Consider the following 26,709-nt stretch of genomic DNA (forward strand, 5'->3'; position numbering starts at 1 on the left):
ATCTCCTCAGGCCAGAAGTACATGCTGGTTGGAGTAACATTTTGGGTATCCTTTAGTGCAAATGGGAAATCCCAAGTCCTTGCCTGAAAGATCTATTATGCCTCCATTTCAAGAGCCCAAGTGGCAACCCTGAGACCAAGGTGCAATCAGCGAGGCAGTCATGAAAGAATACTGGGCTTCTGTGAACCCTATGACTGTGAGTGACCATGACCTGGAGATAGCCAGCAGGAAGCTGGGTTTTATAGAAAAGGGAAGTAGATTTGAACGAGGGTGCTAGACCCTCTTCCCTTACACCAGTGCAAGCTTGATTAGAAATCCATCCACCGTAGTCATGGCCTGGCCCAGGAAGCAACAATTTCACCACCAGGCACTTTCCTAATTGGTCCAGATGATCACTTGAGAACAGGCCTTTTGGGCCTCCATTTCCAGTAATCCAGCCAGCAGCAGATTGCCCATTCCAGCCTCGCCCCCAGATGCCTACCAAACCAGCATGAACTCATTCCTGCAGGGAGCTGGAGTCTCCCTGAAGACCCCACCACTGTCCGCACCTCCCAGGGAGCGGCCATTTTACCAGCAAGCACTTAGCTAATTGGCGCAGTCAGTCACATGACTGTTGTCCTGAGTACCTTCCGCTTCCAGTAATCCAACAAGCAGAGAATTTCCCATTAAATCCTCCTTAGACGTCTCTTTGCCAAAGAAAAGTCTCTGAAGCTAGTTACTTTGCTATGGTGTTAGGCCATACATGGAAATAAGGCACAATAACCATATACCCAATGGCACATCAGTCGTGAGGTTCGATTTCCAAACAAGTCTGGTTTTATTCAAAGTATCTCAGTCAGCCGACTGCATCTCAGTGCCTCACGACGTGTGTTCACAGACACCGTGAGATGCGAGAGAGAGCGAGCAGCGCTCAAACAGTTATATATATATATATATATATATATATATATATATATATATATATATATATATATATATATATACATACATAATACATCATCATTTGTTAATGTGGTTCGTCCCGCCTTTATACATGTCATACAGGCTAGGGTTCAGTAATTGACAGTTATGACACGTCTTCATTTAGTCTAAACATTAGTTATTCTAGCAAAGGCTGCAGATACACTTTTCTGTTATGAGGAACATGGAGCGCTGGCATGGGAAGGATATCTTGTTCTTAGCAGAGAAATATTCCATACAACGCTATCAGTTTGCTGCAGCTCATGAGCTAAGGGTCAGACAGTTCTGAGGCAGAAATACCATCCTTTGTGAAGGAGCACCGCTAGTTGCATATAATTCATGTTTAACTGCCTTTTACAACAGTGCTTGCAAGACAAACCGGCACCTGGACTACTGATTAGGCGTGGCGTCTGCACAGCTTCAAGGCCTCAGTGAAAGGGAAAACAATGTATTTGTGCATGGCTCTACATTCCTGCCTAGGTTAGTAATTCAGAGTTCAAGCTCTGGGCTCGCACTGTGTGTGAGTCTAAACCATATAATATATTTTGCAAAGCGTCTACAAAAAGAAAAACAAAATGGTCGGCATTTACGAAATGAACTCCCTGTGGTCGCATTCAGGTTTCTTGGTTTGCGAAGTTTGTCACATGATGCAATTTGCTTATGGCCAACACACTATTCATACATTCAGGCTATGTGATTACTTTTTCGGTATAACAAACCCTCCTTTTGGCCTTAAGCCAATAGCATCATTATCCAAACATTGCATCCTCATCAGACCAGGTGTCACTTTCTGAACTACCCATGTCACTATCATCATCAGAAATATTGATTGCCATACATTCCTTAATAATTTCATTTTCATGTTTCGGACCATCATTTATCATTCTGGGAGGAGGCTTCACAATCGTTGTACTAATTGTACACATTCATTCGAAATTATGGAACAAATGGCTGGCAAGCATTGTATGCAACAACAGCAAAATATGAGAATACCAAATATCATAACCAAAATTGCAATTAGTTTCCATCCCCAGAATCGTAGCAGTTCCCAGAACCATAGATTCCAGCCACCTGCGGGAACATGAATTTCAGAACTTGGGACATGTAATTTCTTAATTGCTTCAAATATTGTAGGGGAGAAGTCACTTACAAATACACAGCACGCTGACCCCACTAATTTGCATACACCTCCACAGTCAGCCAAAATAATATCAAGAACCATTCTATTCTGAAGGGCAACTAGTCTGATTGCTTTCTGTTCCAATGTCATATTGTAAAGTATGTCAGTGGGTCCATTTATTGTTTTCTCGAATACCCTGGATAATTTTCTTATATTCCATGAGTTTATTGCTTGTCCCCAGAAAGGTATAAACGATTTTGCAGAATGTGGGCTATGATTAATAGTATAGGAGGGAGGCATGGCATCCTTGTTTCCAACCGGAGCCATTTTGAAAGTAATCAGGGACTGCTAAAGCCTAGACAGTCTATCTATAGGACTAGTCGATGCAGTGTTCAATTTGCTTTGGTTTGTGAACACAGAAAAACCCAGCAGGGTTAATACCAGTCTTTCGAACTCGTTTATGTTTGTTCCATCAAAGTTTCCAGTGAGACTTTCATTCCATTTTCCCAAAAATAGAGCTCTTAATGATGCATAACAGGCAGTATTAAGCGGTAGAGGATGTATATACCAACCCATTCCTCTCTCCCCGTGCTGGGGTAAATGTGAACAAACCCAACAATTGGATCTATTTAAAATAGCATGAGTCATATTCATGATCAGTAATAAAGTGTTATTGTCATAACCTTTTCTGTGTTTCACATCTCGTGACGGAAGAGTGTAAGAAAGCACATGAGCTGGGGTAAAGGTAGTGGAAGCATTTACAGTTGGTAATAGAGTGTTCATAGGATGCATAGTTTCCAAGTACCAAAACATTGGGGTCAATGTAACTGCTATATAGATAGGTATGGTAATCAGGAGCAGGTTAGTCTTTGTAGACCAATTCTTTTTTGAGGCAGGCTTAATGTCAATGTCTATATGTTTATCAATGGCAACATCAGTGCAGGTGGCAGCAGGAGCGAATACAGGCATGATCCAGGAAAGTTTCTCAGCGTCTGTCGGAAAAGTTCTCCACGGCAACACACGTTGGCAGCAAAGTTCAAACAAGTTCGGTTCATACTGCTTATGATGGCAGCAAGCTGGTGTTTACCTTGATATCTCCAAAAAGGCAGGAGCAAGCATCAATCTCAATTTTATAGTGTCGGTACGTTTTGCCCCGCTTGTTCACGCTAGGTTGCAAAGGCCTTCACTTTCAATGGTAGCACCGGGAAACCGCGTGTCAGAGCTCTCATCCGATACAGCTCATAAACTCCCTTTCCCTAGGCCTCCGTTACCAGCTCTGTCTGTGAGCTAGAAACAAAGGCAAAACAAAAGCTGCTGATTACTTCCGATTTCGTGAACGCAGATTGTACCTTACAGCTCCAGGTACGGTATGATCAATGAACAATGCACTGTCGTTGTTTGCAGCAGATGCAAAAACAGTGCGAGTCGGTGATGCAATTCGTGATGATGAGGCAGCAGTCGAACAATGTTGAGGTAACACTGATGTTTCAATTTTCATTGCAATCTCCCCAGGCCCCTTCTCGGGCTTAGGAAGGGCTTCTGGCTGAAATTCGGCGATGTCTTTGTGATCGATCACGGCTGTCTTACTTTCGACGTCAGGATTATCGATCTCTTTCACATGTGGCAAAGGAAACAGGATTCTTTTTGTGTGTGTTGCGTGGATCCAATGCTTTCAACCATTCACCCGGACTGCAGTCTGCGTAGCCAGTAACACCTGGTAGGGACACTTCTAGTGCGGTGCAAGCAAAGATTTTCTTTCAAAGTTCTTAACCAGGGTCCAGTCTCCCGGTTGCAGACAATGTCCTGGGCCAGTATATCTGACAGGAAGAGCCTCCTGCACCTGCTGATGAATCAAACGCAAGTTTTTAGTCAACTGTTTACCATAGTCAATGAGCAATGGGTATTCAACATCCCTCAATCTCTTTGGACGCGGCATATTTCAGACATTCGCTGGTCTCCCCATTATTATTTCATATGGGGAGAGGACAGTCCTTGCCTGCACAGACGTGCGCATACAAAGTAAAGCTAGTGGCAATGCGTCTGGCCATTTCAAATTGCTTTCAGCGCAAATCTTAGCTATTTTGTTTTTCAAAATACCGTTTTGGCGTTCTACCAAACCGGCACTCATCGGGTGTCTGGCTGAATGGAATCGCTTATCGATTCGGAGGCCTGCACAGATTTGTAATATCATGTCCGCTATAAAATGCGAGCCATTGTCAGACCGTATAACACGGGGCAGCCCGAATCAGGGAAAATATTCTTTTAACATGGATTTCGCTGTTGACATGGCTGAACAATCTTTCAGGGGATAGGCCTCCACCCATTTGTTAAACGCACCGACCACTACGAGGACATATTTATAGTTCTGGCATCTTTCCATTTCTATGAAGTCAAAATCGATGACCTCAAAGGTCATAGACGAGGGGCCAAAACTTCCTATTGGTGTCGCTGTTCTTTTTCCAATGTTATGTTGTAAACAAGTCATGCAATTCTGAACCAATCTCTCAGCAGTTTTCTTAATGTTTCCATTACACCATACAGAATCGATGTGCTGTGACATCTTTTTCGCACATATATGTGTTGGACTATGGGCCATGGTAACCATTGCCATAACATATGCTTTTTGCAAAATTCATCTATTATTCTCTTTGTCCACCCAACAACCCTCAGGAGCTAATTCTGCTGGACCCTCGGACCATTGTTTTATTTCATCTGGAGTGGCTTCTGCTTGTAACCCTCTGACTGTCTCAATTCTGTCCTCTATCATGCAGGACACTTTCTCTGTTGTTTCGACATACATTTTTGTGTGTAAATCAATGGCAGTTTGTTTCGCAATTCGATCTGCAAATGCATTTCCCTTTCCTATATTACACGTTATTTTCTTATGTGCATCACATTACATTATTGCTAACCGCTTGGGAAGTGGAAGTGCTGACAACAGTCTCACTATCAAAGTGCCATGTTGAATCTTAGTTCCGTGTGACGTCAGGAAGCCCCTTTCAGCCCATAGTCGGCCACAATTGTGGACCACCCCGAAAGCATAATGGCTGTCAGTATAAATGTTTACACTAAGGTTTGCAGAAATTTCACAGGCTCTACCTAATGCTATTATTTCCGCAGCTTGTGCTGAGTTGTGTGGGATTCATTTGCTCTCTACTATAGTTTTCATTGTAGTAATGGCATAAGCAGCAGTTGATGTGCCATTCGATAATTTAAAACAAGAACCGTCACAAAACAATTCTCCATCTGGCTCTTTCAGGGGGGTATCAGTTAAATCAATTCTTCCTTTTGTCTCTTGCTCAGTAGTGATTAAGCAATCATATGATACTTGTTTCTCACTCCCTTTTTCACTGGGAGGGGGCAATAACTCGGCCAGATTTAAAGCACAACATCTCTTCATTTGAAAATGCAGTGCAAATAGGACAATTTCATATCTCGTTAGTCGGGCGGATGTGAAATGTTGCGTTTGCGTTTTATTTAGAAGAACGTCTACTGAATGGGGTACCATCACGGTTAAAGCATGACCTAAAACCATCCCCTCGGTTTGTTTTACTGACACTGCAGCTGTAGCAACAGCTCGCAAGCAACGTGGCAAAGCACATGCAACAGGATCCAGCGTGGAAGAGAAATAACCACATGGTCTATTTCTGCCCATGTGTTCCTGAGTCAAAACAGCCAAAGCACATTCATCTTTCTCGTGCACAAATAACATAAAACCCTTCTCATAATTTGGCATGCCCAAAACTGGAGCTGAACATAACGCAGCTCTGAGCAGGTCAAAAGCTTCTTGACACTCCATGTTCCATGGAAAAGGTCAGGTAACATCCTTCCTTGTCAATGCCACTATGGGTTTCACAATCATTGAAAAATTAACTATCCACTGCCTACAATATGAAGACATGCCAATTAAAGCCCTGACTTCCTTCTGCGTGTTTGGAATAGGCATATCAGAGATGCTCTCTATACGTTCTGGTGTCAATCTTATTCCCTCCTTCGATAGGAGGTAGCCAAGATAGGCCACCTCCTCTCGACAATACTGGAATTTCTTCAATGATGACTTGTGACCGTGTGCCGCCAAATGTGTCAATAATGCGGCAGTTCCTTTTTTACAAATGTCCTCTGAGTCTGCTGCTTTAAGCAGGTCACTAATATATTGTAACAATATACATCCTGATGGTAATTCAAGCATGTCCAGTTGTTCTTTTAATGCTCTACTATAAATACTTGGACTTTCAGTGTAGCCTTGTGGAATACGTGTAAATGTAAATGAGCGCCCTCCTAATGTAAAAGCAAACAAATATCTACTCTCGGGATGTACTGGAATACTGAAAAATGCGTTCTTCAAGTCAATCACACTGAAGTGTGATGCGGAAGTAGGAATCATAGTCAAAATAGTGGTTACATCGGGGACTAATGGGAATTGGGGATCAACTACTTTGTTAACAGCACGTAAATCAATTATAAAATGGTAAGGGATATCATTACCTCCTTTCTTGTAAACTGGAAGAATCTGGCTATTACAAACACTACCAGAAATGTCTTCAATTACATTTCTAGCTATTAAGTTTGACACAATATATTTCAATGCCTTTTCACCTTCACTCGAAATGTTGTATTGCGGAACATGCGGTAATGTAATTTCTTCCTTCAGAACAATTTTTACTGGTTCTACTTTCAAACATCTAACATCATTATCGTTCACTGCCCATATAAATGCTGGTACTTCACACAATTCAGTCGGCAATGGCATGGATACAAATTGCGATACATTCGTTTTTTGTGGCGAAATCGTCAAGTACACTGGAGAACAATAAATTACTGCATTCAACTTCTTCAATCGATTCAATCCCAACAAATTTTCGCCGCAATTTGTTGTCAAAAGAAACGGGCAAGATTCAGTAAATGGACCTAGTGTAATTGGCACTGGTTGTGAAACTGGACTAATCACTGGTGTACCTGAGAACCCTACTGAGACATTCTTATGCCCTGACAGTGGTATATTTGGAACCCGCTGATGATCAATCAAACATTTTTGGGCACCTGTGTCCACTAGAAAAATGTGCTCCCTATTCCCAACCTTCATTTCTACGTAGGGCCCTTTCTAATCAACGGGAATAGGCACTGGTTCCAACCCCTGTTTCAGGCTGTCCTAATGGAACAGTACATCATGAGATGTAAAGTCTCCAGAGTAATATGCATTGCAGGGATTATCAAAAACATTTCCACCATTTATGGTGTTCTGTTGTTGATTTTGATTAACCTGATTATCCTGAAATTGTGGCTTCGTCTGATTTCTATTTGGACCTGCTATTCCTGGTTGCCCTCTAAATGGTCTTCTCGAAATAGTCCCATTTCTATTCTGCAAGTGCAGGCATTGTGCTCGCCAATGGTCTTCTTGTCTACAATAGGTACATTGATTTATACCTATTGACCCCCTTGCATGTTGGATGTTAAGGCAAATTGAACTCTAGACTGTGCGTTCCCGCCACCTCTATTATTGTTTGCTACCTATTGCAGTAACACTCTGGTTTTCAAATCTCCTTTTTCCCTTACTTCCTTATCCTTCTCTGAATTTACTCGATTCCCATAATATTGGGCCATATGTAATACTTCGCTTTGTGATTTTGCTTGCCATGCACTTTCAGATGTCATTATTAATGTTTGCATTTTCGGTAACCATCCTCACACAAACTTAACAAACAATCTCTTCACAGGTTCAGTACTTAAATCTTGACAACTAAAATCTGCAAATACATCTTCAAATTGGTTCAAATAATCTGTCGCTCCTTCCCATTTGCCTTGTAAGCAAGCAGTCAATTTATCCCGAACTATTCTCTTCACTTGCACTAAAGTTTTCAATTTCTCTACTATCCGTAAAGGCAAAGTCAAAATTACTTGCGGAGGCGTCGCCTCAGCCTTTCTTTCGCTATCAATTCTAATCAGGTTCTCCCATGTATCGCCTAACATCGACGCATCATTTATACTTCTAATCTGCTTCCATATGTCTGCAGGAAGAATCACAGGGAACAATAAATCAATGTGACTTAGCGTAAAAACAGACAAATTTAAAACGGATTCAATTTCTTTATAGAATCCCACCAGATTTTTCCTAATGTCAGGGACGGTCTGCTTTATCGTATTCACTTTTTGCCTAGAAAAGGGAACATTTACAAACTGTGCAATATAATGGGCTTCTATCGTTCGCGTTGGAACCGCTCCATCAGCGGCAACCTCTACTTTCGGGACAAACGTGGGAGGCACCTCTCTCACAGGTAATTGCAGAGTAGGGGATTCTACCTCTGTTCATCTATTAAGCAGCAAAGCCAAATCAAGAGAAAAATCAGTTGTTCCAGTGTCAGGCAAAAATGCACTTTTATAAATCGTCATTAAATCAGCAGGACAACACACCTTTTTCTTCATACATTCATCCTGCAAATACTCCAACATAACTTGTAACACCTTTCTCTGCATCTCTGGTGTATACTGACTAAATGTATCATGCACTTCAATCAGGGAAATGGCGGCATCCGTAATCCATATAAGCGCGTCTCGCGTACAAATTCGCATCTCTTCACTGACGGGTTTCAACGGCGGGAGAAACTGTTGCTGAACATATGATATATGCGGTACACCTTTACTCATTATCTCTTTATGAAATCGATCAAGTTCTCGCTTAAACACAAATATTCACCTGTCATGCATGGCAGGCAAATTACCTCTGGACCTGTAACACTGTCTTCACTCAGAACTAGTTATGCCCATAGAACTGCTAAGCCTTTCTATTCTAAATGGAGGTTGTTTGATATCTTGCCTGGAAAACAACGTTTGCATTATTCACGTCGTTAATATCACATGATTAGAGATTGTCACGTGTGTTTCTGCATTACGCTTATAAGCAGCGTGTGGACGTCGCTCGCTGCTTCTGATTGAACAAACATGACGTCTTGTAGCTGAAACTTTGATCTGCGTCCTCGCAACTCTTCAACAACTTCTTTGGCTTTTCCTCCTGTGTGTTATCTCCACACGCGAACTCCTGCAGCTGTGTACCAAGAAGACACGGCAGCTTCCTTGTCCGTGTGTATCTTTCCACACGCTATCATCTGTGGGCGTAGAAGACCAACGTATGGCTTTTTTCCTGCACACGCAAACTCTGGAGGTCCTTGCTGCGTGTAAGTTTATCGCGTGTAAAACCACACGCGAGTTCCTGTACTCTTAACGTGCGGCTTTCCTGGCTGCGTGGAAGTTTGTCGCGTGTAAATCCACACGCTGGTCCTGAACTCTTAACGTGCAGCTTTCCTGGCTGCGAGTAGGTTTGCCACGTCTAAAACCGCACGCGGTTCCTGAACTCTTATCGTGCGGCTTTCCTGGCTGCGTGCACTGTTGCTGCGTGTAAAACCACACGCGGTTCCTGAACTTTTAACGTGCTGCTTCCTGGCTGTGTGTACTATTGCAAGTGTAATTCCACACACAAGTTGTGCTACGCTTTTGCGAAAGGAAGTACTGCCGACAACTGTTAATTAGAAGGTGATTGTGCACAGTACTTTGGACGCTATACTGTGGTGCACCACCCGGTATCTAGCGTGACCCTCGTGCCGTTCGGGATAAGTTTCCCCTTACTAACCTTCCCTCCTTTTGTTGTTGTTCCTTATTTGGATTATTACACAGACTTGTTGGCGGAGCCTTCAGTTATCAGCATCTACAGGTTAGTGTTGTACTAATTGCTATTCCTGAGCTATTAGTGAGATTTAATGTTGGGACACTTCCTCATTATATCTTATTTATCCTAGGCTGACTTCCAATGGTTTTCCCTTGCCCTTTCCAGTGATTCCTCCCTCTGCCTGTTTTATAAGTCAGAGAGTGGTATCATTTGGAAGGTCTATTTTGACTTCACTACTTTGAAGCCGTTTGCCTCCTCAAGGATCCGGAAGAACCCTACCAATTGTATCCTTGATCGTTATACCTGTATCCTTTTACCTAAGATACTTGGTTGATTTATGATAGAATCAGAAGCCATGGAGGGTACGGATCCTTTAGCGGTCTTGACTCAGTTAATCATTTGAGAAACTAAATGATTACGGCACAGGATAAATTGCGTCATCGCATGGATGTAATGCTTGATGCCATGCATGCCTCTCCTCAGGTAATGGAGGCTCAAGTAGCCATGGCATCTCAATACGGGATATCGGCACCACAACGGGAAGCCGTTCAAGTGGTTATGCCAACACAGTTTCCTCTGGCTCCCCCGGAAAGGTTTACTGGTGATCCTAAGACCTATAGAACCTTTGTCAATCAGTGCGACTCCATTTCCTTTGCCGGCCTAATTCGTTTCCTGATTTAACTACAAAGGCAGCATTCATGCTTTCTCATTTGGGGGGTACTGCTGCTGCTTGGGCTACTCCTTTATTGGAGACAAATAGCCCCTTGCTTTACGATTGTGAGGACCTTCTGGCAGCTATGAGTAAGGTCTTTGATATGCATTATGCCACTCAAGCCACAGACTTGGAGTTGCTTAGTCTACAAAAGGGTAATCAAACCTTATTGGCATATATAGCCAGATTTAATCAATTATCAGCCGAGACCCAAAGGCCTGAAGATAAGAAAATGTCTGTTTTCTACAGGGGTCTTTTGGAAGAATTGAAAGACGCCTTATCTACCCTTCATGTGGTCCCTGCGGGGTTCACAGAACTGCTCGATCTAATTCTGCAAATCGACGCTCGACGAAATGCTCGTAAAGGGGAGAAAAAACCTTTCCTGCAAGCATCTGGTCGTACTGACGTACCAGCAGCTCCATCCAATGAGCCTGATCCAATGCAGATTGGAGCTGTGAGGGTTTGATTATCTAACACAGAAACAGAGAACCAATGGAAAAATAATTTATGTATGTATTGTGGTTCCTCTGAGCATTTACTGGTTGCATGTCCCAAGAAACCAGTCAAGCGTTCGGGAAACGCCAAAACTCGACATTAGCAGGAGTCCCTGTGTCGAGTGCTACATCGGACTCACATACACTTCCGGCTTTTGTTCCTATAGCTGTGGAGGCGACATTACATTTTGCAGACCAAGAATTGTGTTCCAGGGCTATGGTTGATTCCGGAGCCTCAAATTATTACATTGACATCACATATGCTAAGAAATGTTCTATACCCCTGATAACCAAGGATAAACCGGAAACAGTGAGCACTGTTGATGGGTCGGTATTGACTTCGGGAACTGTCCAATTGAACTGATTCCTTTTTGGCCACAGGAATCAGTTCAATTGGACAGTCATACTGTCTATGTGGAGGCCGCTGTTCTGCCTGGTCTTTGTCAAAAACATCTGCATATTCAGTATACTCGCATGGTATATGTGTACCACTCTGATGTATAGCACTGATGACAGTTGTACCTTCCTCCATGGAGACCAATATATGTGATTTAGTTGACACCACCTGATTAGGAAAACAATGCTCATTATAATAAGCAGATGGATATTGAATCTGTCCCGTAACCCAGTCAATAGTCGTATTATGGAGAGTCAGCCAGGCAAGACCAAGCAATAGTTTGTAATGAGGAGCCGCTATTACATCAAAAATCATCTCCTCTGAATGACCGTTCGGTAAAACCATTCGAATTGATACAGTATCTTTGGTTACCATTCCCAAAGTCAATACCGACCCATCAACAGTGCTCACTCTTTCAGGTTTGTCCTTGATTATCAGGGGTATAGAACATTTCTTAGCATATGTGATGTCAATGTAATAATTTGAGGCTCCGCAATCAACCATAGCCCTGGAACCACAATTCTTGGTCTGCAAAATGTAATGTCGCCTCCACAGCTATAGGAACAAAAGCCGGAAGTGTATGTGAGTCCAGTAGGGATTTTTCCCTACTGGCCGAGTTTATTCTTTAACTCCCAAAGAAGCTGTTGTCTTGAAAGAGTACATAGACAAAGCTGTCAATATGGGGTTCATACGGCCATCTCAATCGCCTACTGCCTCTCCATTCTTTTTTGTTCCGAAAAAAGGAGACTTAAGACCCTGCATAGATTACAGTGCTCTTAACGACATCACCATAAAGAACCAGTATCCATTACCACTGATAAATGTGTTGTTAGATCAGCTAGGTACTTCCATGTACTTTTCTAAATTGGATTTACGGGGAGCATACAATCTGGTTCGCATTCGTGAAGGCGATGAGTGGAAAAAAGCTTTTAAGACGCGGCCTTTTTGAATATCTGGTGATGCCTTTTGGCCTTTGTAACGCTCCCGCCACATTTCAGTTCTTCATGAATGACATTTTCAGAGACATGATGGACCAGTTCGTGGTGATCTATCTGGACGATATATTGATATATTCATCGTCATTCCATGAACATGTGAGTCATGTGTCAGCTGTCCTGCAAAGACTCAGCGAGAACAAACTCTTTGTTAAATCTCGGAAATGTGTCTTTCATACGCAGGAAGTTGAATTCTTGGGTTACGATATTACCAACAATGGAGTCTGAATGAGCCGTTCCAAAGTTAAGGCTATATTGAACTGGCCTATTCCGCATACTGTCAAATCTCTACAATCTTTCTTAGGTTTTGCGAATTTCTATCACAGGTTTATCCGTTCATTCTCTAAGACAGTGGCCCCATTGACAGCCTTAACTAGTTCAAAGGTACCATTCAAAGGGATTATGTCCTCCGACGTATTCCTTATCTTGATCTTATCTTGATAGATCACTTCCAGCTTGCTGGCCTCGGAAGATTTTTTCAGTAGAGGGCGCTACGCGTCGAAGTCCCTCGAGTTGGTGTCCCTCGACAGCCTTCGTATCGGCGCCGACGTCATTGTGCGCATAAATAGACTCAGTTCCGTTTTTCCACGCTTCATGGGCCTCAGAATCGTGTTGCTCAGTTCTTTCTTCAAGTATTTCTTATTATTCCTCGAAGATATCTTCTTTATTCGATGGCTTCCTCTTCCGAATCGTCGACCCCACGGTCCGGCTTCAAAAAGTGTCGAGATTGTGGGAAGAAAATGTCGTTGACGGATCCTCACAGGATCTGTTTGTGGTGCCTGGGATCGGAGCATCACTGTTTGGAATGCGAGGACTGTATGTCCATGACAGCGAAAGCCTTGAAGGAGCGTAAGGGGAAGCTAGAAAGAGGTAAGACTCTTAAAACTTCAACTTCTTCGAAAGTTTCCTCGGCAGAGTCGAGACATTGGTCTCCTCGCCGTCACAGGAAACATTCCCGTTCAAGGTCTCGAAGCGGTTCCCATCAGTCTTCAAGATCTAAACACTCGAAAAAGAGGCATTGTAGATCTCCCTCTTCTTCGTCTTCTTCCACTTCCCCTGAAAGGGTCACCTGCCCCACGAAACACGGCTCTCCAGCTAAGTGGGAGGAATTCCGTAAAAAAATGCTTAGCGTCTTCGAGAAAGCGGCCTCGACCCCCTCCGAGACGGCTAAAGGTGATACCTTGGGTGAAAGACCCGAAAAATCGAAACGCAGCGAGTCGTTGCACCCGGCGAAAGAAACTGCCCGAAAGCGTCATGAATCTTCGAGCAAAGGCAGTAAAACTGCGTCATTGACGCCGTTGTCGAAGGTTCCTTCGACTCATAAATCTGTGTCATCGACGCCTTTATCGAAGGGCCCGTCGACACACAAATCGGTCGAATCAACGCTGTCTTTGATGCCGCTGTCGACACCGATAAAGGACAGACCTACTGCTGTTACTATATCTCAGTCAGTAGACGTACTGAGGGATTCGACCATGACCTTGAGGATGTCGTCGATAACCTCGACGACTCCGAGTAGGATTCCGATCCTCTCGAGTTCTTAGAGGCCTCTTCATACATTTTCAACGCCTTTTTCGGTTTCATCGAAGCCTTTGACTTCCGCGTCGACAACTTCGACGTTTTCTGAACCAGTGACTACAAGCTTGGACCCTTCTGCTCTAGAAATGGGTTTTAAACCATACCCAAGGTCAGATTATTTCAGAGCTTTGTCCTCTATATATGAGGAAGGGGAGGATTCTGACCATGAAAGACCCTTTGGGTTACAGAGGACCACTACACCTATAACAGAGGAATTGGATCTCTAAAGGGAACAGATTGAAGGCCCTTCAAGACTCTTTGCATGATGCAAGTGGTTTAGATACTTCTCCAGAAGTAGAATTTGCTAAACCAGACCCAGGGGAACATGCTGAGACCCTGTATAGGGTCTTAATGGCCAGAATAATAGAGTTCATGGGGTGGTCTACACCTTCACCTTCTTTTCAACAGGATGATCTACGGACATTTTACTTAAAGGCCCACAGGAAGATCTTGTGGTTTCCTTTCATACTGCATTGCAGAGAAAAATATTTGTCAACTGGGAAACTCCTGAGGTTATCCCGGCAGTTAACAAAAAACGATCTGCCAAATATAGGGTATCTGCTTCGGACCCTGAATATTTGAGCAAACATCCAACTCCAGAGAGTTTGGTTGTACAGGCAGCAACTTCATCGAACAGTAGATCTGTATACCCTACTATTCCACAAGACAGGGATGATAAAAGGTTTGACGCTATGTCAAAAAAGGTCTTGGCATGTAGCATGGCGCTTAAATCCATTAATGCTACTTGCACGCTCGCAAGATTCAGCCATACACTTTGTGAGTGTGCTTCATCTGCGGCTGACTGTCTCCCGGAAGGAGAGGAAAGGGAAGCATTTCTGAACATCATTAAAGATGGTAAAGACGCAATATGTGAGTCCCTTCAAACTGGCGTTGATTCTGCTGACAGTATCAGCAGGGCCATGGCGGCAAGTACTACAATCCGCAGATGTGCGTGGTTGCGAAAGTCTGGTTTTTCTCCAGATGTACAGGCCAGACTTTTGAATATGCCCTTTGACAGCACTTCTTTGTTTGGTATGAAGGCTGATGACAGCCTAGAGAAGTTACAAACATCCAAGGCAGCAGCAAAATCTCTTGGTGCTGCAATCCATCAAACTCTGTATCGCCCCTCAGGAACGTCTTGGAGGGGTAGGTCCTTTCGCTTTTATTCCTCATTCGGAAAAGGCAGAGCACAGCCGGCTCAAAGGGGCCAAAAACGATTCACCCTTGATGGACGGGTTAAAAGTACAAAAGCCGCAGCAGCAGCAGGTGCCTCCTTGCCCTTGGCATCTGCGTCAGCCGCCTCTAAACCACTCTGAGGTCTCTCCTCACAAGACACCAGTAGGGGGCAGGTTAACTCAACATCTGACGGAATGGCAGGCTATAACGTCAGATACTTGGGCATTGTAGACAGTTGCCCAAGGTTACTGCCTGCCCTTTCTACGCACCCCTCGGAGTCATCCACCGGGGAACAACTCTTTGAAGTTTCCAGATCCGCTCCTTTCGCAGGAGATTCTAGACCTGCTAGAGAAAGGTGCCATAGAACCGGTACCTGTATCGGAGAGGAACAAAGGTTGGTATCAATATTCCTGCTGCTCTAATTTTTCGCGTTGCCGACGCGAATGAATTAGAGCAGCAGGAATATTGATTTTGGGGATCAGTCCCAGTTACTACCCACCGGACAACAGTCATATGGACTGTATCGTTCCAATATCGGCCCTGATTTGATAAAGGCTCAGGCGAGCCGAAACACGTGTAATCACTAAGGAGAGGGCTAACTTTCAAATTTTTTGATTGTACAATAAAACAATCGATTACTTTTCCACTGGCGCTGAGTCCTGGAGTTACCTCTTTTCTTGTGATTGATTACGTTTCTACATGTTCAGTGTGCATCCAATGCAATAACACTCCTTGCAAGCCAGTGGGTGTGTTACAATCTTTACCTGTTGCTCTCAAACCATGGCATATGATATCAATGGATTTTGTGTTAGCACTGCCACTGAACAATGGTTACAATACCATATGGGTTATGGTGGACTATTTTACTAAATTGGCTCTCTTTGTTCCCTGTATTGGGTTACCAACAGCTCCTGTATTGGCTGATTTATTCATCCGGAATGTGTTTCGGTTTTTTGGTTTACCTTCAGTGGTAATCACCGACAGTGGTTCACAATTTGCGTCACGTTTTTGGAGAGCACTGAACTCTGCGTTGCCTATTGATGACAGGATGTCCAGCGCTTACCATCCACAAACGGACGGACAGACTGAGAGGGTCAACAGTACTATGGAACAATACCTGCAGTGTTTGTGTCTTCAGTTTCAATCAGACTGGGTTACTGTTCTCCCAGCCGCAGAATTTGCTTACAACAATTCCTACCATAGTGCCATAGGTACTTCACCTTTCTATGCTTTGTATGGGCAACACCCCAGATCCATTCCTTTGGATTCTGGTTTGTCTATGGATACGCCTGCAGCAGGCCGTAATGTCAGAGATCTCAAAGCTTTACAGCTAAAAGTGAAACAGTAATTGGAGCAGGCAAAAAGACAAAATAAGATTTATGCTGATGCTCACAGAGTGCCTGCACCGATTTACAAACCAGGAATGAAAGTATGGTTATCTATTAAGAACTTGCGTATACCTGGTAAAAAGAAGTTGTTGCCGAAGTACATTGGTCCATATGAGGTACTCAATGTGATTATTCAGGCTGCTGTCCGTCTGGCATTGCCACAGTGATGGCGAGTGCATCCAGTATTTGACGTGTCACTCATCAAACCATGCTCTGATACTACTAGATTCCCTATACGGCCTGTTGCTGTCTCAGTGAAAGGTTCAGATGAATTTGAGGTACAGGAAATACTGGATATGCGACTTTGTTCTGGTCAACCATTTTATCTGGTGGACTGGAAGGGGTATGGTCCCGAAGATAGATCCTGGGAACCTCTTTCCAATATCCATGCACCTGCTTTGTTATGTAAATTTCACTTAAAAAGGGGTGTGGCTGCCCCTTTGCGGTGGCACTGTCATGCATGGCAGGCAAATTACCTCTGGACCTGTAACACTGTCTTCACAGAGAACTGGTTATGCCCATAGAACTGCCAAGCCTTTCTATTCTAAATGGAGGTTGTTTGATATCTTGCCTGGAAAACGACGTTTGCATTATTCACGTTGTTAATATCACGTGATTAGAGATTGTGACGTGTGTTTCTGCATTACGCTTATAAGCAGTGTGTGGACGGCGCTTGTTGCTTCTGATTGAACAAACATGGCGTCTTGTAGCTGAAACTTTAATCTGCGTCCTCGCAACTCTTCAGCAACTTCTTTGGCTTTTCCTCCTGTGTGTTATGTCCACACGCAAACTCCTATAGCTGTGTTCCAAGAAGAAACGGCAGGTTCCTTGTCTGCATGTATCTTTCCACACGCTATCATCTGTGGCCGTAGAAGACCAACATACAGGTTTTTTCCTGCACACGCGAACTCTGGAAGTCCTGGCTGTGTGTAAGTTTGTCGCGTGTAAAACCACACGCGATTTCCTGAACTCTGAACGCGCAGCTTTCCTGGCTGCGTGGAAGTTTGTCACGTGTAAATCCACACGCGGTTCCTGAACTCTTAACGTGCGGCTTTCCTGGCTGCATGTAAATTTGTCACGTTTAAAACCACACGCGGTTCCTGAACTCTTATTGTGCGGCTTTCCTGGCTGCGTGCACTGTTGCTGCGTGTAAAACCACACGGGGTTCCTGAACTTTTAACGTGCTGCTTCCTAGCTGTGTACTATTGCACATGTAATTCCACACGCAAGTTGTGCTACGATTTTGATTTTAATCCTGGCACCTGTGATGAAACAACAGGTGGATTTCTACTACCTATTTTCTGTTCTGCCTGTGAAAGGAAGTACTGCCGACAACTGTTAATTAGAAGGTGATTGTGCACAGTACTTTGGACGCTACCCTGTGGTGCACCAACCCGGTATCTAGCGTGACCCTCGCGCCGTTCGGGATAAGTTTCCCCTTACTAACTTATGGTCCTTTTGTTGTTGTTTCCTTATTTGGATTATTACAGAGACTTGTTGGAGGAGCCTTCCGTTATCAGCATCTACAGGTTAGTGGTGTACTAATTGCTATTGCTGAGCTATTAATGAGAGTTAATGTTGGGACACTTCCTCATTATACCTTATTTATCCTAGGCTGACTTCTATTGGTTTTCCCACACCCTTTGCAGTGATTCCGCCCTCTGCCTGTTTTATTAGTCAGAGAGTGGTATCATTTGGAAGGTCTATTTTGGCTTCACTACTTTGAAGCCGTTTGCCTCCTCAAGGATCCGGAGGAACCCTACCAATTATATCATTTATGGTTATACCTGTATCCTTTTGCGTAAGATACTTGGTTGCTTAATGACATCGCCCTACATGTTCTCGTATTTTCGCTGCATTATCTCGCAAATTGGAAAGGACAATCAAATCACGCAACTCTTGCGGTACCACTGTATTAGTCAAATCACTCCATATTTTAACAAGATAATCTCCCATACATTCTAACAGTACATGTTGTTAACCAGGGCCTCTATGATCAAATATGGAACTTTGCACAGCCACTTCATCGCCATCATCAATATAGGGCTGAGCCCACTGTTTCAGTTCGTCTTTCCGTCCCTTGCTAATCGTATTTTGAGTCAGTCTAACACTTCCTCTTTCGGGCACCATTGATGCAGAACTACCAGCTAAAGTGTATAACTCATGCTCTGAAGGAGGTGTAGGAAATTATGTCACGGGTGCAGATGGGACGGCTATTGCAGGTGCAGATGGGATTGTGGGAATAGCAACAGGAGAGGATGCATAAGGAGGCGGTGCAACTGGGTCAGTGCTTGAATGTTCATTCCTTCACTCATTTAATATCTTATCAGTTCGTCTGATGTATGCAAATCTTGTGAAGGATATATTTTCTGTACGTGTTAGGAAATATACATACAGAAGCTATTAGGAACATGGATAGGGAAGGCCCTATCCATGTTCCTAATAGCTTCTGTATGCTTCTGCTAATCTTGCTCTAGTGCTTTTTCTGTATTTGATTTATGTCTACGTGCATGTATTTCTCTACTTTTCAAGCGCAGATTTGCTTACTTTCTCCAGCTCCTTAAGTTCCGGAAACTCCTCAAGTCCTTCCTCTTCGGTTCCTCCTTCTCTCTCCCTGTCCCCTGCTAACCTCCTCTCTTTTTCTTTCCTCCCTCACTCCTCCTTTGCTTCCTAACTCTGTTCAGTCTCACTGACTGATCGCCCGGTTCACCTTCAGGAACTCACAGGTCCCAGGCTACCCCGCCAGTCTTTGCTCTTGCCTCTGGCCTCTGAATATGTTCAGACTACTGCATGTTCAGCATACGCTCCACAAGAGGTGTAACCTCTCTGCACTTAACCCAGGGCCCTGCTTGACTGGGCGCACTTAAAACTATCACTCCAAACCTATGAACCTTTTATGCCAACAGCCTTTGCAAAACGAAAAACCTGCTTTTTCAAGGCAGTGAGACTGGCTCAAATTAATGTTTCAGCCTCGTTCTCAACACATTTATATATATAGTTATACAAAAACTTGGGTGCAGTTCATGTCATTGTCCTAAGCAGTTGTTACCCGGTAGGTCACAATGGGCTATGAGTTTGGCTGTAATTCTGGACAAATTATAGCAAACATGTTTACAATAATGCCATTCGGTTTTCTACCACATGCCCAAACTTGTTGCAATGTCCAGTGTCTTTTTCCCAAATGTCACCTGTAGCCTGAGGTTTGATAGCTGCCACCAGGTGCCTGTGTAAGGAAGACACAATTACTGTTTGTCGTAGCTGTAAAGACGGAATCACCATTTTGCAATGGTGCCACTTGCGACAAACCTGAAGGTGTGGCACCCGCTATTCCCTGGGGATCTGTCAGGTGGCCAGGACACGGCCATCGCGTTTGGATCCAGTTCCTGGGGGTGGACCAGTGCGGGAGGATGACCTGGATGAGGGGTCTTCAGGGAGTAGAAGTGGGACACAGATGGCGAGACTCGGTATCTCCTTCCCTGTAACACATTTACCCCATCCTACCAGGTAGGATACATAGGGACTCAACCCCAACCCCTTTTCCGACACAAACCCTTTCCCACTGACAACTCACTGTAAGCAAAAACAGACTAACACCTGAGCCGTATACCTGACATGTCCCAATACAATGGTCAGGCAGCATCAGGCAATTACTGATCATTACACACACCTTACTTCCATCACACTTCCCCACATGGATAAAAGGTGGAGCACGAAAGCACACCCTGAGCGAGGCAAAGCACATGAGGAAGCAGCAGTTCCAAGACGGCAGTTTAATACGAGGCGGAAGACGGGAAGACTGAAGAGGATTGCTAGGAGGGACGTGCCCTTGACCTTTTCACCGAAAGACTGCATCTTTCATGAGCCTCCGAAAATAGGAACCGTAAGACCTGGAAATAAAACTGGAGAATCCTGCATTGTGTGTCGCAGGTACCTGGCGCTCTCCCGCGTCGGTAGTGAAGGCTGGGAGAGGCGTTTGCCGCTGCGGTACTGTCCTTGGCTCCTACAACAAGGCAGCACCAGTGAAGTTAGCACAGCCGGTGAGTTGAGGAGACTGATACTAGAGTGGACTGTGTGGAAACCAAGGTTGCAAACAGCAACATTGTTTGAAGAAGATTATTATAATAGCAGAAGATCGAATTAACTTTGAAGCTAAAATACGATACCGTAGACAGAGTGGTCCGGCATCACGTGGGTGCTCATTCGAAAGTCTCTGTTAGGTATTCAACCGAAAGGGTGCGAATGGTAAAAGAAAGAGAATTGTGAAATCAAAGTGGCCCTGCAACGCGTCAAGCCAAACCCTGTGCACATCTGAAAGTCTTAGATACTTGATGTAAAATTGTCATTGGTCCGAGTCCGGCTGAGGGAGACTAATTGTGTTGAAGGGATCTGAGCCCGGCTGAGGGGGATCTAGGGTGAACCGTGAATCACCCAGAAAAGAATAACGTACGAACATTGTGTGATAAAGTGAAAGGTGAAAGACAATCGCAAGCCTGGCAGAGGGAAGCCTGTACAGAACGTTATGCTAAAAGGTTCTGAGCCCTGCTGAGGGGGATACGGGGTGGACAGTGACTCACCCTTTGTCAATACTTGAGAAAATTTGAAGAGGAAAAGGAACTTGTTGTTTATCTGGTTACATCAGGCCCTTTGAGTGAAAAGACTTTGAGAAGCAAGGAGACTTACGCTCCAAAGGCCCTGATGCTGATGATTGAACTGTAACCATGTGCCAGAGAGGCCAGTGACTGTGCTACGCTCGAGTGAACTGCCTTATCCTGATCTGAAAACATGGGGAAGGGAGGCCAACGGCCTGAAAACCTGACCTATTTTGAACACGTCTTTCTTTCATAACTTTATTCCCCACACTATTTGTATTTAGAGGTAAGGATTGGCAGTAGTTTTTTTTTTAGCATAGGCCCTTTTATTTTGACAAGACACCACTAGGACTGCATTATTATTATTTGATGGTTGTAGCTTGCTCCCATTTGTAGATTTAGGTTAATATAGGCGTTTATCATACCCTTTTTGAAGTTCAGTAAACACCCTTGAACTGTGGTTACTTGTGTCACACTGAAACCCATGGTGAGTAAGGGCGCAGTGTTGGCACCGCTGTGGAGGAACTCTTTGCTGCCCATTGCTTGGCCACACCCTCCTCAATTAAATCTGCTGGCCCAAACCCGGAGCGGTGAAAGCCAGCGGCGAGTAAGGGCGCAGTGTTGCCGCCGCTGGTGTTCACGCCGAGGGTGGCCAAGCGGAGGGATCTCACTGTACCTGGACCGGACTGGGCGGTAAGCCTCTGAGAACTGTGGAAGGGAAAAAGGAAGAACGAAAATTGTGCGGCCTCACAGAGGAGGAGCCCTCCCACCTGTAGAAGTTCTGTGAAGTGCTGGGAGATCACACAGAAATTCACCCCTTTGACAAACCAACTTGCACGACTAGAAAGTAAAATGCTTTCTGCTCTTCCTCCCTTTGGAGTGAGCATTTGTGAAGCGGAGAGCAAGCAGCGAGATAGCCTGTCAATTTACCATAGATCTTATCTAGCAGCGCAGGGAGCGGAGGGTGGGGAGTCAGACTCTGGATGCCCCTTAAGCCGTTGGGCATTCGCTGCTCCTGAGCAAATGCAACCTTTGGGAACCCAAGCGGGAGAAAGCTGAGACTGCTAATTTGGGTGGATGTGGAACTAAACTGGAGGATAGACACAGTCGCTGTAACTCAGTGGACCTGCAATTCCTGGTCGCAAAGACCCAGCTAGGAGAGGAAATATCAATTTGTAATGTGTATAACAGGCCCAATATCCTGGTTGTCCTCCAGGAACTGTATGAACTGGCAACAGCAATTGGAAGCTAGGGGGTGAACCCAAATCATAGCAGGGGTTTTTAACATGCAGCTGGAACCACTAGAGGACCTGGAAGGTATATGGGATGATCAGGATGAGGCATGGGACATCCCACTGGTAAGAGCTCCTTCGCCTAGGAAAACCCATAGACTTGCCATAGATACCATTAGGGTACTATTTGAGCTGGGTACAAGAGCCTGTAATGGGCGCTTCTCCAATGACTACCCTGCAAACACAAAATATGTGGGGCCAATGGGCTCCACGATAATCAACTACATATTTGTTTCAGTTGAGGTATGCTCCAAAATAAGTAACTTTGCGGTTGCAGTCAAATTTGAGAGTGATCACAGATCCTTGGTACTGACTCTTGAATGTGAGTACCCTGTTCTACCATCACAAGACAACAATGCACAAAACCAGGCTATTTCAGTCACTGGCCACGACTGCAGTGTTGTGAAATGGGCAACATTGAATCAAGGAGATTTCAGACCACTCATTTATGACAATATGATTACCCATCTTGAAAAGATCAGCTCAAATGATGTGGAAGCTCTCGAGATGATGGGGAACTTTGGGGAAATGGTCACAGGAATTTCCCCTTTCGTAACAAGTACCATTAGACAAATAAAACGTAAAGCCCTGTCCAGGGTTGAATGGTATGATCAGGACTGGGAAATAGCAAAGCAAGAGATTGTAAATGCCTAGTCAAAGGGCAATGTAGCAGATAAAGCCCTGCTTTGGAAAAAAAGCTCTGAATGCAAATCAACGGTCAAGTTAAAAAAGGATCTCTTTGGGAATAAATGGGAGTCTCTGGCCTGTGCACTTGAATCGAGGGACTATGTCACATTTTGGAAAATGGTGTCAGGTGCTGAGGTGAAAGGAAATGCAGAGATCCAGTGCAGTACAACAGCAGAGACATGGCTGGACCATTTCTCCCAGTTATACGGGTTGTGAGGGAGGACGAACTAACAAGGGCCACTATGGAGACCCAAGAGGATCATGAGGGACTCCCATTCAGCATTAATGATGTGGCAATTGCAATTAAATCACAGAAGGCTGGGAAGGTGACAGGCCCTGACAAAGTACCGATAGATCTATATAGGGAAGAACCAGTTATATGGGCCCCGATCCTCTGGAAGCTCTTTGAGGCATGCGTCACCACTGATTCTGTTCCTGATTCATGGCGGATGGCAGAAATAGTGCCTATCTATAAAAAAGGGGGGAAGGAGAGCCCCGCCAATTACCAACCTTTTTCTTTGTTAGTGCGGGTAAAATCTTTGCCAAGGTATTATTAGGGCAAGTACATGTATGGGCCAGAGAAAATCAGATTATAGGCACTCTTCAGGCAGGATTCCAGAGGGGAACAGGCACAGTAGACCAGAGTTTTTGCCTCTATAACATCATCCATAAATATACCGTCCTCAGGAAGATGAGACTCTCTGCCACTTTTGTGGACTTAGGGCGGATTTCGACTGCGTCCCGTGCAAATTGTCATGGGAAGTCCTACAGGAAAGAGGACTACCAGAGGGACTGTTAAGGGCCATCGAATCCCTGTACAAAGAGAACAAGGCCGTAGTCAGAGTGGGACTGGGTGGTGAGGTCACTGATACATTTTATGTCAGAAAAGGAGTTTGGCACCTTTTTTGTTTTGCATCTATATAGAGGAAGAGATTAAACATCTTTTGGCTGAAGGCAGGGATCCGCCAAAGCCGAGGAACTCGACACCCTGGTTTGTTTTTTGCAGATGATTCTGTAATCCTGTCCACCTCCTCCCAGGGATTAAAACAGTCACTGCTAGCTTTTCTAAATAAATGTGATGAGCTAAAACTGTCTCTGAAAACAGAGAAAACAAAAACAATGGTCTTCAGACCCAGATTTGGTAAAACAGCTAATTTTGGCATCAATGCAGGGGACTGCCACTAGAACAAGTAAGCCACTATGATTATTGGGCACACGTTTTAGCGATAGTGGCAATTGGACAAGTCAATTGCGAGAGCCACGGCCACGTTAGAAAAGCACAGCTGTGGCACCCGTCCTTTTTTTAACAATCACGGCAGGTGTGCTATCTCCATGCCTTGGACTTATATAAGAAGCTGGCCACGGCAGCTGCCCTTTAAGGGGCAGAATTATGGGGATTTGCAGACCTGAAGAGAACCGTAGAAAACACGTTTCTGAAGTGCCTACCTTCATCTAAGCCTAAAGCGTTGTTGCACATCGAATTAGATTTATGCCCAATTGATGCAAGTGGCACTACCAAACCATTTCTCTATTGGCTTCGGCTTTGGGGGACGCCAGAACTTGACTCATTTAGGGCAGATATTAATCGCCTGATGCGCCAGGAGGGAGAAATTAAATTGCCATGTTTGACGCATGTTAGAAAAAGCCTCTATGATCTAAACGAGCAGGAAGTATGGAACCAACCACAGCTAATAAACAAACTTAATGCAAATGTATAAATTCAAAGAACTATGCAGAGGGTGCATGGTCACAGCATGTAGGAATCTAAAGTCTGCACCGGAATACATATCAGTCAAGCCAGATTTTGGTTTAAAAAATATGATATATGGACTGGATCAAACCATTGTATGCCCGTGCACGCTTTATCAACTTCCGATTGGGTTCTTTGAAGGTGGCCAAATTCGCAGCCTCGTGGAGACCAGGTAATACGAGTGAGTGCCCCCTGTGTAACGCAAGCAAGGAAACGGTCATACATTTTATGTTCTTCCGCCCCATCATCCATGGATTAAGAAAACTGTATCTAAAGTCTCTGATGATACTAGCTGATGTTCTGATGTTCACACAGTCATCAAAGCCCTGGACTTATGCAAGTTAACTGATGACCAAGGAAGGGTCTATAAAGTATCAAAACATATACATAGGGCTTGGTTGCTGAGACCAAAAAATGTGAAGCACCACTTTTATGTCCCTGTATTTGATATCGGGGAAGCCGTGAGCATCCACCCCTGTGCCCTATTTCCAGTTGCTTTCCTCCCCTCCCCGGGGTACATGTCATGCTATGTCCTACAAATGAAATGCTGGGCTGCGATGAAAGTCAGTAAAACGTTAGGGGCATTATAAGGTTCAAAATACGAGCAACTGTTTTAGCTAATGATGATTCTAAATTGTCTTCTTGGGAGGCTGTGCGTTCTAATCCTATGATCTGCTAATAGAATCTCTCCCCCCTAAAAACATAGAATCATCAGATTTTTATAATATTACAATTGATTGTTTTTAGAATTTGGATATATTAAATGTTATTCCTTCTTGATGTATGAAATTGTATCGAATATAATCATGTTATGCAAGGATGCTCTTTTATGGTTTAATAACCGAATAAAAGATTTCAAAAGTCAAAGTCAATATATTTATATGATATACAGTATCAGTCTAAATACCACTCATTTTATATTTCAATAAATTATTGTAATTGGCTAAAAGGAGTAAGAACATTTTCAGCATAAACTTGTTTTGCACCTGTACTTGATCAGCTTTTCTTTATAACATTGTGATAAATGTAATCTCTAAACATGTAGACATGACTAATTAGAAATGAGCAATGAATGTCAAATATGGACTAATATATGAATTTCAATATGTGATTCGATCCAACAGCATTTAAAAAAAAAAAAAACATGATCTGGCTTTTTACGGAAGGCACGGTATTCACCTTTCACTAGGTTCCTGGTATACTCAGCTGCTAGGACTCTGTAATACTTCCATTCACAGTTCACTATTTTCTGGGAGTTTCCCTTGCCCTGAATTGTAGTTTCAATATCTTCTCTTTGCACAGTTCACAATTCAGTGCAAGTCCCAAACCCTCTACTTGTGCATCGAGTTCAATTGTGGCATAGGTTATTTTCCTATGAAAAGGTTTTTCTCCTGATGAAAAGGATTGGATGTTCTATGCCATCATATTCCTGGGAGAGAACTGCCCTAGTCCAACTTGCAGGCATCTGTAGTATAAATTCATTAGTAAAGTCATCTACTTTTAACAGCGGTACATTACAAAGAATTTGCGTGGGAGTGGTGAAACAAACTTGGTCGTCTGGCTCCATTTTAATTTTTTTGCAGTTTTTTGTAAGATCTAATGGCTGTAAAAAAAAATGGAAAGAAAGTTTATTTATACTCCCCATTATGTTGTGCTTTGGGAGACGGTACCCTTGTCTTTGCGAACATCAGTAATATGAACTCGTCCTCGTGGACCTTCAAGTTTGATAGCAGTTGGTGTTGATGGCGGTATGTGGGCCAGTGAAGCGCTCCTCTTTCCACATTCGGACTTGGTTTCTTACGAGGACTTGGTCACACGGATAGGGAAGTGCTGCTTGTGGAAAATGTCAGTTTGGGTCACCTGATTGTCCAGATTGGATTTTAGGCCACCTCTGCAATGATATGTATATATTAA

General features: G+C 43.9%; 1 protein-coding gene across 3 annotated transcripts in view; it reads left to right on the forward strand.

Annotated features, from left to right (window-relative positions):
* The window catches only part of LOC138580266 (WD repeat-containing protein 5 homolog), a 943,811-nt gene that overhangs the window by 626,218 nt on the left and 290,884 nt on the right, over nt 1-26,709 (forward strand). The gene's annotated exons all lie outside the window — the stretch shown is intronic.

Source organism: Ambystoma mexicanum, chromosome 3p (assembly GCF_040938575.1).
Source record: "Ambystoma mexicanum isolate Mex_15411 chromosome 3p, UKY_AmexF1_1, whole genome shotgun sequence".
NCBI lineage: Eukaryota > Metazoa > Chordata > Amphibia > Caudata > Ambystomatidae > Ambystoma > Ambystoma mexicanum.